Genomic DNA, 8678 nt, shown 5'->3' on the forward strand with positions numbered 1-8678 from the left:
AGACATCCCTCTCCCCAGCCACTTCTTCCAGCTCCTCCAAAGGAATCCTAAGGCTCCTCCAAAGGAATCCCAACCCCAGGCCAGCCGAGAAACATCGTCCCTCCATCGTGTCCTGTGTCTTCCCCAAGGCCTCCTCCCGCTGGGACGTCCCCAGAACACCTCACCAGGGAGGCGTCCAGGAGGCCACCTCAACTGGCTCCTCTCGACGTGAAGGAGCAGCGGCTCTACTCTGAGTCCCTCCTGAATGACTGAGCTTCTCACCCTATCTCTAAGGGAGAGCCCAGCCACCTTACGGAGAAAACCCATTTCGGCCGCTTGTATCCGCAATCTCGTTCTTTCGGTCATGACCCAAAGCTCATGACCATAGATGAAGGTGGGAACGTAGATCGACCGGTAAATCGAGAGCTTCACTTTTTGGCTCAGCTCTTTCTTCACCACGACAGACCAGTACAGCGCCCACTTGACGGCAGACGCTGCGCCAAACCGCCTGTCGATCTCCCGCTCCCTTCTTCCCTCATTCGTGAACAAGATCCCGAGATACTTGAACTCCTCCACTTGGGGCAGGACATCCCCCCTGATCCGGAGAAGGCACTATACCCTTTCCCGCTCAATAGTAGTCTGTAAGAAATATTTATTATTAAAAGCCGTGTGTACACAAAATGAAGACACAGTGGTAAAGTGTCAGTGACGTCAAAATCATGTGGCTAAAACACTGTTGCACTAACGTCACTGTGTGTTTTTGTGTTTATGCAAGTTTAGCATTTGGATTTTATTATTATTTAGCTGCTTAGTATTGAAAGGATGTTGTGCATTTGGCATTGCTATATACTTGTCATCGTGTCTGCAGTAAATGTTTATCAAAATGTCGCTCTGCTCACTTTGCATATTAATAATCCTGGAGGTGACAAAACTTACAGGTTGCCCGATCTTTTTGGGCAACTTGTATACGTTTCTCCTCATTTTTAAAAAAAGCTGATTTAATAATTTTCTGCAGTCAGGCTGCAGGTGGTTGCTCAGCAAAAGCTAAACTACGCCCCGTATGAACATACAAATGCACTTTTTTATGTCAGAGGTCTGTTGCATGCAACACGATTTTGCAGTCATGATACAAAGATTGTACTTGATGGTGGGATGCAGCTGCACTGTGATCTCTCATGTTGCTTTTAATTAACATCCATCTTGATGTGAGTCTGCAAGAAGATAAAGGGAAATTAAGTGTTTGTAAGTTTGACAAAACAATAGTCTTGAACTTGAACTTACAACCCATTTTGTAGAACAAGACCAAAACTGAGGCATAACAATCCGAGCCCGGAAAAAGACAGCTTGAGACCGGCCTCAGGTCCTCCATCCCTGGAACACACAGAAGGTTTAACTTGTTGGTATGCCTCTGTTAGTAACCGAAAAGCCCACTGTGGCCACTGAAATGACTTGAAACTGACAGAAGTAATAATAAATACAAATTTACTAAAAGTTGACCAATTCAAAATCAATCACTGATTATGAATTGTGGTTGAACAGAATCACTGTGAAAAAAAAAAAAAAAACACTAAGGACAGGACAAAGATTATGGCTCTTGCAATTCAACATTTTGTTCAACTTACTGAGTCAATCACTACAATCAAACAAATTCTGTAACATTCTGAGAGACTTCTTCACCTGTCCACAGGTGTTCTGGTCCACTCCTCATGGACAAACTGCTCCAGGTGTCTCCAGTTGAAGGGAGCCTTCTCCAGATGTTTCAGCTCCTTCCACAGATGTTCAGCAGGATTTAGATCAGGACGGATAGCAGGCCTGTTCAGAATAGTCCATTGTTTTTGTCTTAGACATTATTTGGTGTTTTTAGTTGTGTTTTGTGTCATTAACTGCTGGAAGACCCATGACCTGATACTGAGACCAAGTTTTCCAACTGTGATCATAAGGGACATAAGGGAGTTTAGGTGTATGCAGGAAAGGCCATTTCTGTTTAAATATTATTGTTTGCTTTTAAATTGACTTGTACATCTCATAGATAATATTAAAGGCAGAACAAGTTCTGAAATGGTTTATCTTGATCCCACTTTTACAACCCTGAGATTTAAAAAGCTATGTCGTCTCTCCATCGGGTTCTGCGCTGGCACAGGGAGTCACTAACCAGTCAGCTGCACCAAATGGAGTCTCAGAAGTCCAGAAGTCTAGGAGTATTCTTCATCAGATACCTCAATCAGAATGTCAGTGTCTGAAGACATTCACAATTAAATGTGACTGGCTTCAGAAGGCCCCCCCTGGAGGACCATGATCTTCCTTACATGAAGAAGATCACATTTTCATGGAATGAAGTTCATTTCTTTCCATGAAGAAGATCATGGAGTGTTCTTCCTTCCATGATCTCAGGTCCAGCTGAGGCTGACCCAGTAAACTTAGAACTTTGTTTATAATTTCAGTGCTTTCTTCTCACAACAGACTAAAGCAGCATCTGTGTAGCTGGAAATGAGGAAGTGAGTCTATCTGTTCATCTCCTAATTAGTCAGATCAGAATTCAAGAGGAAAATGCCAAGACAATGTCCTTTCACCCAGAGGAAGCAATCTACCTTTTGGTGGGTGCTGATCTTGAAGGTGACTTTGCATGGCTTGCATTATTTCTGATGTGGTACCTGTATTGCTCTAAGAGCTTGCTCTTTAAATACCATTATCACTCACTTGATTTAGCTGTATGTAAACTGTGATTATATAACTACTGGATGTAAAGAGATTCGCTTGCCATACTATCCAAATTCCTCCACTTTGTAGCAAGTTCCTAGCAACAGAAAATAACAGAAGAAACTGGTGGACACTTCACAAATATGGCGACAATTTAAATTAGTCAAGTTGCAAAATCCTTAAATAATGTCTTGTGATTCCTTGTAAAGGAAAAAGCGAAAGTCTGAACACAAACAGGAAACCCTGATTTGAATATGGATAGTTTGCTTCAGAGAGGGTTACTGTGGACTTAGGCATGGACCCCATAATCCTATTGCTGCATTTCATGGGGTTTTAGCCAGATAAGCTTATCTCAAGCTTCTAACCCTTCACATACTTCACTTGGTAAGATGGCAACCAGAGAGAAAAATATTAGACCAAGGCGGCCTGCTGAGTAGAGGGCCTGCTGCTTTACTGTCAGGAAGTTTTATCTCCTAAATGGTGACTATTGTCACATTTGTTTACTTGCTCATTGTTTCAGAAGCAAAAAGTATATTTTTTTAATTGAATCCATTTTGATGCAACCAAGTACTGTGTTGTTGATAGTAGTGAAAGAAGAACACAGTCCATTGTAGCTGAACCTGACCCAGTTTCTCATTTTGCCCCAACTACTTATATATATAGTAAATCTGTGCCATTTGGAAATTATTTGTAAAATTTTTGTTTGGTAGTATCTGACTGGTCTTTCGGGAAAACCGCTTGACCATCATGAAAATGAACAATGAATGGATTCCATGAACCTGTGGAAAGAGGAGCCATCTGACCATTTGAGGCCCAAAAGAAACATTTTGGCAAACAAGCAAAAACCTCCTTCTACCATCCCCAATGTGAATCACGGCGCTATAATGATGAGGTTGGTTCACTGCAGCAGCAACAACGAGGAAACTGGTCCATCGACTGAACAATGGATGGAGCTAACAATCCAGCAGAAAAACCCCTTATGTCTCCAGACGACTGTTATTAAGTTCTGTCATGCGCAACTTTTATTAGAAACATTTAAACTTATGGGCCGATCATACAAAGATGCACAATATTAACAAAGTATACAGATAACAGATTGCATTGGATCTTGACAGTGATGTGAATCCCTGACCTGAAAAAAACACAGGGAGGGTTTAATTTAAAAGAAACAACTGACTTGTTCAGTATGGGACAGAAATGAACCACACCAGGTATGCTTCCTACAGAATCAAATGCAAGGTCACAAATCTAATAGGAACTGGTTCCAATGGGAAGGAATCTGATAAATAAAACTCCTGCTTCCCATTCTACTGACGCTCTAGGAACCACAATTAATTATATTCTGAATGTAACATGAGGCTTATAATGGAAATTGTCCAGAATTTTCCACATTCACGGGATGCTGTATTAGATACACCGAATTCAAGGTTTGAGCCCACCTTTACTTTCAGAACTGCCTTGATTGTTCATAACATAGAGGGAACACTTCAGAATTGACAAGTACACTGGGGTTATTAATAGATGGACAGGGTCAGCAACAGTACACTGATAGGCTATGGTATTTGAACAATACTGGGTTGGTACTGAGATCAAAAGTGTGCCAAGAAAATATCCCCCACACCAAAACACCAGCAGCAGTCTGAACCATTGAAACAGGACGGGATGGAAAGAACGCCAAATTCTGACCCCACCATCTGGGTGTCGCAGCTAAAATTGAGATTCATCAGAACAGATACTGTTTGCCAATCTGTTATTGTCCAATCTGGGATACCCTGTGTGAACATTAGCCACAGTTTTATGTTCTCATCTGATACAAGTAGGACCAGGTGTGGTATTCAGCTGTTGCAGCCCATCTGCTTTAAGGTTGAAGATTATGTTCTGCACATATTGGGTGAAATGGGAGATCTGGTATTGAGTTGCTGTCATTGTTAACTAATCCTATCCAATTGTAAATAATTACTCAAATTAAAGTATTTCAGGTTATTATTTCTTTGTAATTTGAATCATTTTTCCCCATCATCGTGTCCGACTGCCCCAGAGTGAGAGAGCTCCTAAGTGCTCAGAGAATCTTTGCAGGTGTTTGGAGTTAATTGGCTGATTGAGGTGTGATTCCATGAGTTTCCATTAATGACCTTTTCCACAATATTCTAATTTTCAGACATTAAGTTTAATTTTATTGTCATCAAAATGACAAGAAACAAAGGCTTGTAATATACCACTCTGTGTGTGATGATTCTATTTTAAATGAGTTTTACTGTCTGAGATGACTGGCAAAATATATTGCAGTTTTACCAAAAATTATATTTTTCAGATGTACTTGTATTTGATGGTTACTGTCTAACAGTAATCTTTTTAAATCCTACAAAATTGGAGAAATCAATTTTCTATTTAATTTTTCATTGGAACAACATCCTAGTTAACATCTGAAACAATTCTGATTCCAAAGGATTCTAGAGCATCATAAATGTAATTTCTGATTTGTTCCTTGCAGCTAAAATTGATGAAGGAAGGCATTGAGCAGCTTGACCTTTTTGATGTCCAGATAGCTTCTTGCAGTGTCATGTGTTTTTCTCCTCTATCAGCTGGTCTTCCTGGTTCCTACGTTTATGGAGAACTTCAAAGCATTTAGTCCACACTGAATAGCCAATGGGTAAGTGCCTAAGGGCCTCAGACCTCTAAGGCCCCTAAATTAAAACCTGCAGTTTGACTGCATTTTGCTTTAAGTATTTCAAATTAAGAAACAAATCTTTGATGTGTGATCATCAATGTAGGAAGAGGCGAGCAGTCAGGACTGAAATGACGGGGAAAGTTCTTGCCTTAGGCAAAGAGAATAGGAGGGCATCCTCTGTCAGATAAAGTTAGGTGAAGAAGCTGTCATAGCCAAGAAGGCAACTTCCTGTCTGTCTTCATACAGACAGAATGGATTGAAGCTGAGGGGGTACAGTCCATGGACCAAAGGGGAGTGTGCTACACTGATCCAATCACAGCCTTTGATCCCTGGGAAAACCGGAGCCACCACCTGGCCTCTGGAAATGAACACTCCAGAGGCCTGAGGGAACAGATCCATCATTTTCAGGCTTGTACCTTGTTCAGCTGTAGTTGTGTACATGTAAACATGTCAAACACATACGCAGACACTCATTTTGTTGCTCCAGGTAATTTAGAGAGCCGCAACCAACTAACTACTTGCTGGGTGCTACATTAAAGCTTTATCAGTTGCCAATAAACAGATCACACAAATGTTGTGGATATTTTTAAAACACAAATGTCATCAACAACATTTCACATACTGTAGATTAACAAAGAGGTGGCTGATGTTTCAAAGAAAATCAGGTGTGATTTTGCAAAAAGCAGAGCGTGCATGTTGTGACAAATTACAAGACTTGCAGCATTCTCACTGAACAGAGGAAATTATGTCTTCATTTCCAAAAGATGAGTGTTTGAGTGGTGTAGTACGGTGCACATGTTAAATCTCATTAGACAGAGCAATACCCAGAGCAAATTAAACCATTAGCCTCCGACATGTTTAAAAGAACACTTTAAGATCACTTCCTATTAAGGCTTGCCAGTAAACAGGCCTTTGAAATGGAGCCCTCAACTCAGAGCGGAGCAGTGTTGCCGACATCTGCCATACCCAGCCAAGCCCACAGTAAACTGAAGGGAATGGTTTCTGTGCTGCACATCGCACAACATAACACTCCACATGCTGGTACATGGGGAGGGGTACAACCCTGGGGATTCATGGCCTTGTATAGTACAGAGCATAAAAGCAAGACTTTGTAGTCTGAATCTGATGTCTGCTCTGCTTATGTATAGTTAAAGGATATGAATATGATGCATCTGTATTCATCTGTTAACAGTGGGTGGCCCCACTCACACTGGAAAATCATTTTTACTGAATACTAGAATCTCTATTTACACTTTCAAACATGTGAAAATGTGTTTGAGCCTCCTCAGGAAAAAAGCAGCTCTGTGACTAAATGGTGAATGTCTAACATCTTTGAGCTCTTCTCTTCACACAGAAATACCAACAATGTGTTTGCTCTTTTCCTTTAACACAAAGAATAGGTTTGTGTAAATTACTACCATATGCCGAACTTAGTGTAATTCACAGCGGAAGTGGGGACACGCCTCCCGCAGTTTACAGGGAGGAAGCCAAAGAAGTAAAACCCTTAACCACTGTGTAAACGCACCATATTTCACATTCAGGACAATTTCAAAATTCTGCATTTTAACACAAGGCTTCTACCTCTGCTTGTGTTTTAGATTACTGTTGTTGAGATGAAGGTTGATGGTAGAGCTGCTATGAAATGTCTAAACATCACATGAGTACTTAGGAGAAACATGGAACAAAGCTCAATCGAATACATACAATCATAAAATAGCAATAACAATCCTCTGTAGTTAGGTGGGCAAGAAAAACTGTGATAATGTCTATATTTATTTTCATTATGTCAATTCATTTGCTACAGTGAACAGCTAAAGAGATAAATCATAGGCCAACATAGACCAACATTATATTATTATACTGTTGTCTATATGGGAAGTCACATGAAATGCATATAATTTCAACTGACTCTCCTATAGCAAGCATACCTGAGGCATCTTGGTGGAATTACTTCAGGTTAACAGAAGGAAACCTGCAGCAGAATTAGACTCTGTATGTCTCAACCTGCTGCTGACAAACACCGAAGCACTGGACCAGGAGTTTCTACTTGAAACAGAACAAATTCATATTATATGAATGTAAGAAAAAAAAGAAACTCAAGTTTATAAAATAGTTTATTTAAAAAGGGCAGCTTATGTAAAACCAACTTCTTTGAGGTCTACATAGTTTCATAATGTCATTCCATCGTCAAAAACATACCTGGAACTTGATTCTTTCATGCCTGTTTGAAAAAAAATTATTTAATCTCCATGGCAACCTTTCAGCTGTGCAAAGCGCCTGGTGGAACTGAGCGCCACCTGCGAGATGTAGCTCTTCCTCTGAGCTGCAGCTTCCAGCCTTCAGAGCTTCCACCTCAGAGAGCAGCTCTCCCCCACGACTCCTCCAAACAGTTCCTTAAGACTAGCCAGCAGCAATCAGCAAACATTATCCTTACACAAGCTACTTTTTTTTGCGAAATGCTGGCAAAAATGTTGTTAAAAGGTTAATAGAGGAGGCAGGTAGTGATGACTTCCTGAAGGTGAATGAAGTCCAATTTCAAGGCATAAAACTCAAAATGTATTTTGTTTTAGTCATATTTGATATATATAGTATTTTCATAACAACTGAAGGTAACATAGTTACTTGACTGTACTCTAGAAGGATATTATAACACATAGTACTGCTCCTTTAAGTCAGTTATGCATAGCTGAAGGGATAACTCTGAATCACTTCAATACCTGGACAATAAACTATATCATAAAGTGGAGTTTAAAAACTGAAAAGCAGAGGGACAGAAAACAGATAGGTTTGAAAAACCTAATATTGTTTGGTTAATAATCTAAAAATATTTATGTATTCACTTTATTTATGTATTTGGGATATAGTTGGTTTGATATCTGTGGTTTTTACAATGAGATATTCCATGAGTTGTAGGGATGAATTTTAAGCTAGGATTATAATGTAACACAGATTCCTTTTCTAGAGTCCAGAGTAAAGGGAGCTCTGTGACTAAATGGTGAATGTACTGTACAGTACTGTATGGTACAGAACAGTACAGTGATATAATCATGTTCTATATTTTGTAGCATATTTTTCTCGACATTGATAGATTTAATCTAGAACATGTATGAAATCTGTTAGAAAGATTTCTAAAGATGCAACAGGAAAAGCATCAAACAATGTGACGTACCTCGTTCAGATCAATGTTGCCAGAACAGAACAAGTTGTTAGCTCAACAGAAATGCCTGAGGCATGCTGAACTGATTCCACCGCAGTGAAGTTTATCTAATCCGCAGACGGATATTGACAGATCATGATAACTGTAGTGTTTCCCCTCCGAGCCATAACTGGTAAG

The 8678-nt window shown here is 40.0% G+C and overlaps 1 long non-coding RNA gene across 1 annotated transcript; it reads right to left on the reverse strand.

The window, feature by feature from the left end:
• Positions 1–961: 961 nt before the first annotated feature.
• On the reverse strand, positions 962–7561 carry LOC122827718. Its single transcript, XR_006370108.1, has 5 exons — positions 7544–7561; positions 7273–7387; positions 1657–1791; positions 1261–1350; positions 962–1190 (listed from the first exon to the last, which is right to left on the reverse strand). It is a non-coding gene; the product is annotated as an uncharacterized LOC122827718 (long non-coding RNA).
• Positions 7562–8678: the final 1117 nt, after the last annotated feature.

Source organism: Gambusia affinis, linkage group LG03, assembly GCF_019740435.1.
Source record: "Gambusia affinis linkage group LG03, SWU_Gaff_1.0, whole genome shotgun sequence".
In the NCBI taxonomy this organism is placed as follows: Eukaryota; Metazoa; Chordata; class Actinopteri; order Cyprinodontiformes; family Poeciliidae; genus Gambusia; species Gambusia affinis.